Source organism: Sinocyclocheilus grahami, unplaced genomic scaffold (assembly GCF_001515645.1).
Source record: "Sinocyclocheilus grahami isolate Dianchi unplaced genomic scaffold, SAMN03320097.WGS_v1.1 scaffold786.1, whole genome shotgun sequence".
NCBI classification, from domain to species: Eukaryota; Metazoa; Chordata; class Actinopteri; order Cypriniformes; family Cyprinidae; genus Sinocyclocheilus; species Sinocyclocheilus grahami.
The window spans coordinates 332,348-344,084 of record NW_015505965.1 but is presented as its reverse complement, the minus strand read 5'-3'; the positions used below and the strand labels follow the sequence as shown (position 1 = coordinate 344,084).

Below are 11,737 nucleotides of genomic sequence, written 5' to 3'. Positions count from 1 at the left end.
TGGCACAGTAATATAGTAATAATTTACTACTTTCTCCTGTTTTACTGTTGATTTCCTCTTTTCCTGATCATTTGGAATGAGGATAAAAAGAAAAAAAAGACATGCAAATAAGTTCAAACAACCATTCAATATCTATTATTTCCTGAATATTACTGATGAACTGATCAAAAAGTAGGCTACTGTTCACATGCGTTTTACTACTATATAGTACAGTAATATAGTAATAATTTAGTACTTTCTCCTGTTTTATTGTTGGTTTCCTCTTTTCTGATCATTTGTAATGAGGATAAAAAGACAAAAAAAAAACAAATAGGTTCAAACATCCATTCAATATCTATTATTTCCTGAATATTATGACATCCAGGAGGGCCGCCCCCTGATGACGTCATACTATGCAAATTAGATGAGAATATTTACACCCCACATAAACTTTGTCATGCCCAACATTTTTCTAATTTACATTAGATCTCTATCTTTAAGCCCTTTCAAGCTACAAGCTTTTGAAATCTTGATGTCAAAATCCAGCATTTTTCCAAAAAAACCCTGGCGCCTAAAGGGTTAAATCTTTAGCCCTTCCATGTTTTCTAGTTTCCATGTTCCTAAGTTTTGCCTTTCTCGTGTTTTGACCTTGGACTGTTTATTGGATTGTACCTGTCTACTGGTGTTTGACCCTGCCTGTCTTGATCACTCTTGTGAATAAAAGCTGCATTTGGATCCTCAACTCCGTTGTCACTACGCCTCCGTCGTTACAGTAACTACATGGGGTAGGGTTCGGTTTAGGGGTAAGTTCATGGTTAGTACCTATAAAATAAAGTGCTACCAACCATTTTTTTAAGCTAACTATGAATACTAATGAGTTATAATATACATTAGCCTGTTATAACACACTTACTGTGCACTGTCCCGTATGTTTTATTCAGGAAAACCATTATAATCAATAAAATGACTAATTAATGCACTGTCCATGGAAAGCCTGTGGAGGTCCCATGAAATAAGTTACAGGTGTTCAAGTTGTACGGAGCCCCGATCATGACATGCAGACAATCACGGCCAACAAATTTAGAATAGGCTAGTTCTCTTTTATGCTAGGACTACATTATGGCCACGAATTAAGTATTTGTTGTCTTGTTTAGGCTTAGCTGCCACGAATTTATTCGAATTATTATATTTCATAATTATTAAAATAATCATTACTTAAAATTAATAAATAATAATAAATTAATTAAAAAAAGAATAAAACCTGCTGACGTCGTAGAAACGAATTGTTAATTCGAATTATATTCGGAGCTGCGTAGTTATTAAATCTCAGTTAAACTGTAGACCCAAGCTAACACACAGCTAAATACATAGGCCTAAATACAGAACTACAGAGTACAGAAGATATTAGCCTACACCACTTTGATTTTGGAAAACCAGTGCTGGATCCCTCCCGCAAAATCTTCAGCATCCCCAGTGCTTCTTCCAGCGCTGAGCGAGTGTTTTCGGCACAGCGAATGCTGAAGCCTGACACTTTGTCCAAGCTACTGTTTCTTAAAGTAAATTATAAAATCCAGTAAACATCAAGAGACGTTTTAATAGACCACAGTTCCCCGCAGTTATTGTCTATTTTAACTTGTTTTCACGGAAATATTAACGAAAATCAAATACACTTTTTCAGTTTTTGCATTTTAGGTAGGTTTGCTAAGGTTAGATTCATATATTTAATACATTTTAATTATATTACAATTAATAAAATTAAGAAGAATGTAAGAATTTCGCTCTGAAACATGATAATTGCTATTTATCAGCATGCTTAATTTTAGACAATAATCCAAGAATTTCGTTACAAACAGTAAACAATTAGGCCTACTAGAGAAATTTTATGTCGGAGCGGGATCTGAGCGGGAATTGGTTCACGGTGAGCGTGAGCGGAATATTAACGGAGCGCTTGCTTGTGCGGTTAGAGCGACTGAGCGGATAGATCGGAAAACGTAGCGGAGCGTCACACCGCTCCGCTTCGCTCACATGCTCTGGCGCTTAGCCAGGGGGCGTGTCCGGCTACATGACATCAGATGTCCCATTTGCAGCATCAATTACAGCAACATTAAACGGCACATCAAATGGTGCCATTGGGAACGCAAGGTAAGTCTTATCTCAAAATAGCATGCTTGTTTTGTGGATTTATATTTAGATAAATCTTTTAAGAAAATCTGTTTCTTCAGCCAAAGCAGGTGAAAACCTATCTTAAGGAGCTCCAGCTGATGGTCAGTATAGACTAGCTGAAGAAACTCAGAGCTCAAAATCCGTCGGTTCCGATGGTATCTCGGCTGGATGAAGGAGAACAGGAAATTCAGGTGGCACTCCCCCATCCTCAGCCTCCGGAGAGCCAGGTGGCACTCCCCAAACCTTCAGAGGATTGTTTCCAGTTGTTGGGTAGGCCTTGAATGTTTCATGTAATAACACAGTAGTATTTTTTCACAAGATGGCAAAAAAAAATGTTTGTGTGTGTTTTCATTGTAGAAGCAATGGAGAACGAGTATAACCCCCAGGGAACCATGAGCCTGCTAGGTAGGTTTTAAGTGATCAATATATAATTATGTTCGATTATTTCTCCAAGAACAATACATTAACTGCTTTTTTTTTTTTTTGGTAGATTCTCTCCTTCAGGATAATCCGATCTATTCAGTAAGTTTTAGTTGATCAGTTTCTTTCTCTTTAACCATAACACCAAGCTTATTCTGTTTTGATGTTGCTTTGTGTGTTTCTTTTTCATGTTTTGGTTCACCCTTTCCTGCAGGAGGACACGGACATCTCCACACTTGATCTGTCAGAGTTTTGGGACTTTTAAACATTTAAATTGTAAAAAAAAAAAACATTTTTACATGTACATAGTTCTTGTAATTTTAACTATTTTATTGTAAGCAATTATGGATATTTATATGGTTTGATTGTTTAATAATTGTTTACACACATTTGAAATACTATTATATTATAAATGAATCAGTAGTTCATTTATATTCACATATTTAGAAACGTGAAATAATGTGCGTTAATTTTTAATAATAAATGTATCAAAAATGTACTAATTAACATTTCATGTAAATAAAATGCTTACAAATGTCATTAAACTTCTAATTGATATGATCATGCATATCTTGAAAATTACACGTTTGTTTACATTTTTACTGTAGTGCTTTCATCATTAAAATTTGTAAATTATTTTTTGTCTGTGTCACTGATTTATGTGGACAATGCATTAATACGTTATCATTTGTGATTGTAGTGATTTTATTAATAGTTACATATTAATAACATGTATTTTGATGTTATCCTAATCATGAAAATAATTCAAACTTCAACTAATTTAAATTATTTAAGTTACATTTGAAATAAAATGTTAATTGTTACTAAAATGTGTGGAAAAAATGACAAGAAGTTTATATGTTGAAAAACACTAATTAATTTACTGAAACGTTTGCAAAATATGAAACAAGAACACACGAACACTGACTATTTAGAGGTCTGCACGGGCTTTAAACTGAAGCCCAAGCCCGGCCCGTACCCGAGATCGTTTGACGCAACCCGACCTGACCTGTTAAATTTACAGCCCAAAACCTGACCCGAACCCGAAATAGGTCTCTCACCTCTCATAACGTTTTGCAAGACGCTGTATTTCAAGTTACATGCAACCGCCAGTAAACAAATACGTGTAAAGCAACAGTTTCATCAAGGCACAGCAGCATAAGATCAAAAGAGAAAAAACACGTACTTACCAATTATGAAACGTTGCTGGGTGAGCACAGGTGCGACAGTCACAAATTAAATTTGAATCTCGAACTTATAACTTCCAAAAAAAAAAAAAAAAGAGTTTGCGGAAAGTGTTGCAGAACTATTTACACAAATTGATCCTTTTCAGTATGCATTGTGAAGGAAGAGAACGGCATCGACAGTTGATGGTTTCAGCGCCGTCCTCCTCTGATTAAGAGTTAGTCCAGCAGCACTGAAGTTTCTCTCGCTGCTGCTACTACTTGCAGGGATGCTGAGTATACTACGGGCCATTCTTGACAGTAACGGGAAAATGCCGCTGTTGTTTTTCCACTAACCCAAGAGATCCCGCTCCTCTTTCATGTCGTGGTTGCGGCTGATGTATTGCTGAACTTCATCAACCATTTCATTTAGGGGCACGTTTACCCACTCCTCAAACTCTGCCACTACAGTCTTGCTTCTTTTGCTTGCTGATTCAACAGCTGGCTCGCCACCACTGGTAAAGCTAGCTATCCGACGCCTGGCCTCTCGGTGGATATCCTCTCTGTCAGGTTGAGACAGCATGCGAAGTTGATAGAATTTTGGCCACAGAAATATGGCAAGTTTATGCAGCGTCTCTATTTTGATTTTGCGATTCAGCCATTTGAGATGTCGCTCACGAATTATGGCCTGGTGTGGACTGTCTGAAGTCACAGGCCTGCAGTGGCGCTTAAGCTGCTCATGCCACAAAACAACCAGGTTAAGTGTGGGGTACTGGTCGCCCTCTAGTTCCCTCTGAGCCTGGTAGAAGGGGCGAAGAATATCTAGCAGGAACTCCAAGACATCTGGAGATACTTCGTCGATTCTTCTGCTTTCGCTTCTTCAGGGGGGAACATCGCTGTTGTAAGGATTCTGCTTCGAAGCAAAAAATTTGGAGTGATGTAGTGACAAGTGATTGTTAAGAAGCTGTTTTTGCTGTAATCGTCAGTCCACATGTCAGTGGTCATCCCAACATTAATGTCACGCATAATATCTGATATTTCTTTGACCACAGTCTGACGTTTTGAGGCTGCGGCTTCTTTACATCTCAGAGAGATTGTTGTGGGATCAGGCAGCACACTCTCGGCTGAGACGCGGCCATAGGTAGCCCCACATTTATTAGGTCTTGCGCTAGGTCGATAAAGCCTCTTTCAGCAACAGTATGAAATGACCTAATATCGCGACAACAGAACTCCACACATTTTTCTGTGAGACTGGATTTTACAGAAGTAGGTACTGACTTAGCTGGTGGAGATAAATAGTCCGAAACCGATGTCTGTTTGTAGCTACTAGCTGCTGCTGTTGAACTAGTGCATCCACGGTCAGTGTGTCACTGTAAAGAAGATGTACCTGTCTTCTTACTGTCGTAGGCCAAGACAGCTTTGCAAGCCCTACACTGCATGTAGCCGCTGAGCTCTTTATTGCTTGTAAGGACAAGATCGTAATTCCTCCATATTTCAGCTTTTCCTGCATTGTTTGGCACCTTAATTAGTTTCCCCTCACTCATTTTTTGCTTTATCACACTCATTTTGTCTGTGGTGTGAGAGAAAAAGCGCGCAAGATCAGGAGCACATGCGCAGAAGTTATACATAAGTAAAAAAATATATATTTTAATATATATATATATATATATTTTTTTTTTCTATTAACCCGAACCCGGCCCGAGCCCGAGGCTATTAGTTAAACATTAACCCGAACCCGACCCGAAGCCCAAGAGTTTTTCGGAACCCGTCGGGCTCGGGTTGGGTAGCAGACCTCTGACTATTCAAGATTAATGAAAAGAGAAAAAAAGGTTAGCAAAAATGGATAATAAAAAGTTAAATGATCTTCAACACCCCTCCCCTCACACACACACAAAAAAACACACAATCATAATTATATACATCAGAACATCAGGATCAGAAAGTCTTTTTGTGTTTGCGGCGCTGCTCCATGGCTTTTTTGACTAATTCTGAGGCCTTTTTTTGACGGCTCATCCCCATTAAAGTGGTTGAGCTCGCTGAAACAATTGCTTTCTTCAACTTCAGAGGGGAGACGATTTTGTGGGTCACGTTGCTAGATAGAGCAGACTTAACTGGTGTCAATATCACCATTAGCTTGCCCCTTCTTGCTGGGTACCTTTTATGGGATGTGGATGATGTCTCAGAGGTTAACTGGGCTCCATCTCCTGCTCATCCCTCTGCTCCTCGTCCCTCTGCTCCTCCTTCTGCCACTCCTTCCTGCCCTCCTTCCACCTCGCCTTGGCCAGTCTCCTCTAGGTTCTCTTCTTCACGCTGTCAAAGGAGAAAAAAAGACATGGTGAGAAATTGATAATGATCACGCAAAACTGTCAAACACGGTAGGCTCAATCTGGTTAGAGGATGTCATTTTACCTCGATGGACCCGGGACTGGACGCCACAGACTCCTGATAATAGACCTCCGTCTTCTCTGGACTGGTGCTGCCTGATGTGAGTTCTGGGGATTTTGGTGAACGCTTTTTGGACGCTTTGGACTTTTCTGCAGGCCGCTTTTGTTTTTTAGGTGTTGGCTGCCTTGGTGGGCTCCTCTAGGGACCCTCCAAGGCGGACTCAAAGAGCCTGCGGTGTTCCATGGCCTGCAGGGCAGACAAGTTTGTGACGTAAAAATTGTCTGCTGTCCTGGCATCGTGGCACATGAATTTAGAGATTTTCATGCGGTCTTCACTGGAGTGTGTGAACTTAGCCTGGAAACACAGAGAAAGAGAGTAAAACAAGCGCCATTCTGAAGGCTACCAAAGATTACACAGTACACAGTGAACATAGCATAACAGGTTAATGCACATTACAACTCATCAGTATTCATAATTAGCTTAAAAAAGGTCTGTCCACGGAAATCCTGTGAAGGCCCCATCAAATAAGTTACAGGTGGTCAATTGACACGTGTAACTTATTTCACGGGGCCTCCACAGGCTTTCCGTGGACAATGCATTAATAGGTCATAATTTATGATTATAATGATTTTATTATGTAAAACATACAGTACTACACACAGGAAACACAGTGCGACAAGTTAATATACATTAATTTTGACTATTGATTAGTTGTAGTGTAAAAATGGTCTGTCCACGGAAAGCCTGTATAGGTCCCGTCAAATAAGTTACAGGTGTCACTTGCTGATGTTATTTGGAGTTGGAATTTGGTGAATTTCAATGACCACCCATAACTTATTTGACGGGGCCTCCACAGGCTTTTCATGCACAATGCATTAATAGGTCATAATTTATGATTATAATGATTTTATTATTAGTTACTTACGTGGCTGGCGATGGAGGTCCGAACGTTAGTGAAGGTGGGGCAGCCAGGCAGGCCCATGGACTTCAACGCGTCCTGGAAATAATTATTTAAATTTTTGCAGGGCTTCTGCGTGGAGGTGAAAAACAAATATTTTGCATCGGCCCCGCCTGGCAGCTTGTATTTCAACTGGAAGAATCTCTGTACCCAGCCGTACTCCTCCTGTCAGGGCAATTTGGGCTGGACCGAATGCCTGATTTGTCTTGTGGCTGGTCACCTGTGGACACACCAGAAAACACACAAGACACTCAAAAGAGGTGACAAACAAATCAAGCAGAGGTATGAAAAGCAAGTCAGATGCTCACAATAATGAGATGTGCCTTCTGAGATGTTGATTTCTGGGCCGTCAGCACCTCCTGGAAGGTTATGTTCTGAAATACACCCCCTCTGTGGCCGTAGATGGAAGAAAGCAGTGCTGCAAAGTGCCCGTAAAACTGCCACAGTATCTTCTGTGTTGGGTCATTCTCCAGGAGGGCTACGGACAGGAGAGAGCGAAACGTCAAGGTTCCGTTCAACAGTCAACAGCAGATAAGTACACTGAGTCAAAGCGAAGGTAAGACTACTTACTCAATAACTCCGGGATGGCCTGAACCGCCTGGGTTTGGCACTTTAAAAGGGTGGCCTTGGCGATGACCTGAACCTCCTTTTCGGCTCTCATTGAAGTCCGGTGCATGGCCACGCCTCTCTTCAACGACTTGCGCACACACTCAGCATTTCTGGTCAAAATAGGCACTCCGTGGCAGAGGAAGACTATGATGAAGTTTAGATGGTTAGGGGTCAAAATAGGCGCTCTGTGGCACTGAGGAAGACTATGGTGAATTTTAGGTGGTTAGGGCCAAAATAGGCGTTCCGTGTCACTGAGGAAGACTGCAATGAAGAAAAGGAGGTAAGGGGCTCCATAGGGTGTTCGTGGCCTCGCAGCGCGAGGGCGCCCCCGGAGGCGTCCGTACGGAGCCTATAGCCGATTTTGGGGCCTAACCCGCATTTTCGTAAAACATCCACGTGCATAATATCACAATAATAGCGCCTTTCATTCTCGCTGGAACGTGCTGATGACGTATCATGTCTGGGCAAACGGTGCACAGAGGTATGCAAATACATATTTTGACAGGCATTCATAACATTTTATGGTCCTACGACTTCCACAGATGATACAAATGCATATAAATAAGTTTAAACCACTTAACTATTTGCTATCGGGATGTGAAGAGACTTTCGACCAGCATAACAAAATTTTTTTTTGAACCAAATCACCTACCCTGCCTTTATTCATGTGTTCAAACGTATTAAAATAACATGCCCAAACAAAAAAGTGAATCAAAAACCCATCAGTTATTTAAAAGATGCATCCCAAATTTTGTCCACCTGCCCAATGCATTTTTCTCTGGTCCAGCCTGATCAAAAGAAGTCCAATTGGATGGAAACGTGCCCAATCTGGCAACACTGTTCCTGGTTTGAGTGTTGTGTGAAAAACGGGTTTGTCTGTGAGTCTCAGAAATGTCCTCTAGATGTCAGTGTCAGACAGACTAAGGTCTGTAGTGGAGGTTGAATGTGTTATTTTTTATCCATACAATAATATTTTTTTTTCTTCAAATCATTTTTAATAAATTTCAACATCTCAAAGCTTCATGATAAAATGTGAGCAGTGTAATATTATGACTGTCAGAGCAAATTTCTGAAAATAAGTGATTTATAATATATCAAATAATTATTAATCATTTACGAATGATATGATTATTTCATGACTTACAAAAACATTTTTGGATGACTTAAAACACACTTGTGGCATGATAACATACCACTTATTAATCATCTACAAATGTATATTCATGTTTAAATGATTAGTTAATCACAAACAAAACACTTTTAAATTACTTATACCTGATCGTTATTATAAAGTGTTACCAGAAATCTGATAAACAGTCTGTAGTCACTGTCACAACTAAACTGTGTAAAAACTATGCAGATGATGAGGTGTCTTTTTTTCAGACAGATTTGGCAACCTTGCTGACAAAACGAAAGTGAAAGCAGATTGTTGTACGTGCAGTGTTTACACTTGACCGTAAGATTTTTTTCATTTTGAAAAACTGATCATCAAACTGTTATTATTATTTGCTGATGTGGGAATTTAGATGTACCTAATGGGAAACCAAGGACACTTTGAGAACTTCTAGTAGCTGAACATTTTGATCAAAGCCAGTCTTTAATAAGGAAGTGCCTTTGCTAATGTAAGTAAGCATAAAATACTAACTTCATCATGAAGCACTCAAGAAACATGATTCAATAGGGACAAATAGGGATTACAAGATTGTAACATGTTTCACTATGCAATAGTGAGTTCTGCAATCATGTTTTCAAACTTATGTAATTGATATAATGATAATCTTAAAGTACCCTACTTTTGTTACTCCATGGGTTGTTTTACACTGTAAGTAATATGTAATGTAAAATATATTTCAGTCATAGATATTACTCATGCATTGCCTTTCTTAATTAATATAAGGAGAATATATGTGACCTTGGACCACAAAACCAGTCATAAGGGTCAATTTTTTTAAATTATGGTTTGTTAGGATAGGACAATATTTGGCCGAAAATCTGGAATCTGAGGGTGTAAAAAAAAAAAATCAAAATATTGAGAAAATCGCCTGTAAAGTTGTCAAAATGAAGTTCTTAGCAATGCATATTACTAATCAAAAATAAAGTTCTGATATATTTACGGTAGGAAATTTACAAAATATCTTCATGGAACATGATCTTTACTTAATATCCTAATGATTTTTGGCATAAAAGAAAAATCTATAATTTTGACCCATACAATGTTTTTTTTTTTGCTATTGCTAAAAATATACCCCAGCGACTTAAGACTGCTTTTGTGCTCCAGGGTCACATATCACATGGTCTTTGTGTAATCTTTTTTTTTAAGGAAAAGTGTGGACATGTTTTATTATTACACAGACAGATGTAAACCACAGAACATTGTCTGCATTTTTTTTCTTTGTGTAATCTTGAGTCTTTGTGTAACTTGCAACTACTCAAAATGAATATGTCTGTAACGGGGCTGACGAGACGTGGATCCATCTGCAAGCTTTTATTAAAGAGACGTGGTATAACAGGCAGGGTCAAACAATGGCAAACAGGTATATGGCGGGCAAAACACAAGAACACTAGGGCTAGCGTAGGTCACCGATCGGCAGACAGAATCACAGGGGCAAGACGAGAGGGAAAAATCCAGGAAAACAGGCAAAGATCAGAAACCGCAGAAACAGGCAAGTGTTATAAAGTGTTAGCAAAGATCAGAAACCGCAGAAACAGGCAAGTGTTATAAAATGTTATATAGTGTGTGAGGTGATAAGAAACAGCTGTGTGCAATGAGTGCAATCAGTGCAGTGTGCAAACCGTGCAATGAATGATGGGATACGTAGTCCGGGGTGCTATGCAACAGCTTGTGTTGTGCGAGAGTCAATGTAAGGGAAAGGATGACCTCTGGTGGTGAATAAACGGAAGTCCATGGACCGAATTCGTGACAATGTGCTTCTAGAAATATTTAAACAAAGTGCATTTCATAAGATAATTACAGTAGATACACCCATGATATTGGTTTGGATTATAACACTGTATTTTCTGTAGTTGATGACACTAAATTGTTAATTTTCTACGCAAATTTTCATCTGCATAAAAAGCCGTCAAACAGTTTTATTTATTTTTCTGGTGTACTTAAAAAAGTGGGTATGACTCAGTGATCAAGCTGGCATGTAACAACTATATCTCTTCTAATTAAAGGACTCTTTAGCAGTGTGATAATTTATGCTGAACTTGACTTTATATAAACTACAGGTTTTTTTACCTAACCAGAAGAAACGCAGGTTTATTCTTGTACAAGACAGTGGCCAGAGACAATAGCATATTTTGGTAAGACTTTACTTAAATCCCTCTATGTATAATGCATTATAAAGTATTATTAAAGGGTTCAATCAGAAAGCAACTGACTGTTTTCTAAAAAGTTTCAATGCCATTTTCTATTCATCCTACCGCCATATAATGTCGTTAATGTAGTGTTTAATAAGCAGTGAGAATTATTCCCTGAAGTCTTACCTTAACAACAAATAAGTCATTATGAAACACAAATCAGCCCATTTGTTTTTGAAATAGTGTAATCATCCACGAGAAATCATGATTGGTGCATTCCTGTTGTGTCTTTTTTTTACCTGTAATTTGTCAATTATTTCACTCAGTGGATTGTCAGATATGCTGTGTGTGGGTCTGTTGATGGCAGACAGGGATTCTCCACATGGTTTTACTCTCATCTCGAGGCTGAAAAATTGGTTTCATTAGTTTTCTGGTTTAAGTTCTGGTTGAACAGGTTTAAGTTCTGAAGAAAACTTCCCCCTCCGGAGTCTTTCAGAACTTCTGACCAAGACAGTTAACTGGAGAAACAAGAAACATCTGCATCATCACTGCTTCATTAGTCCATCTTTTTACAGTCCTTAATACAGGTTTAGCTGATTTCAGTTTCTGCCTGTAGGTCGGTATAAGATGAACCAAGCAGTGATCAGAGAGCCCCAAAGCTGCTCGTGGGACAGAGTGATATGCATTCTTTATTGTGGTGTAACAGTGATCCAATATATTACTGTCTCTGGTGGGACATGTGATGTGCGGTCTGTAT

At 39.0% G+C, this 11,737-nt stretch overlaps 1 pseudogene; it reads right to left on the bottom strand.

Annotated features, from left to right (window-relative positions):
* Positions 1-5,933: 5,933 nt before the first annotated feature.
* LOC107561646 (uncharacterized) lies at positions 5,934-11,186 on the bottom strand (annotated as a pseudogene).
* Positions 11,187-11,737: the final 551 nt, after the last annotated feature.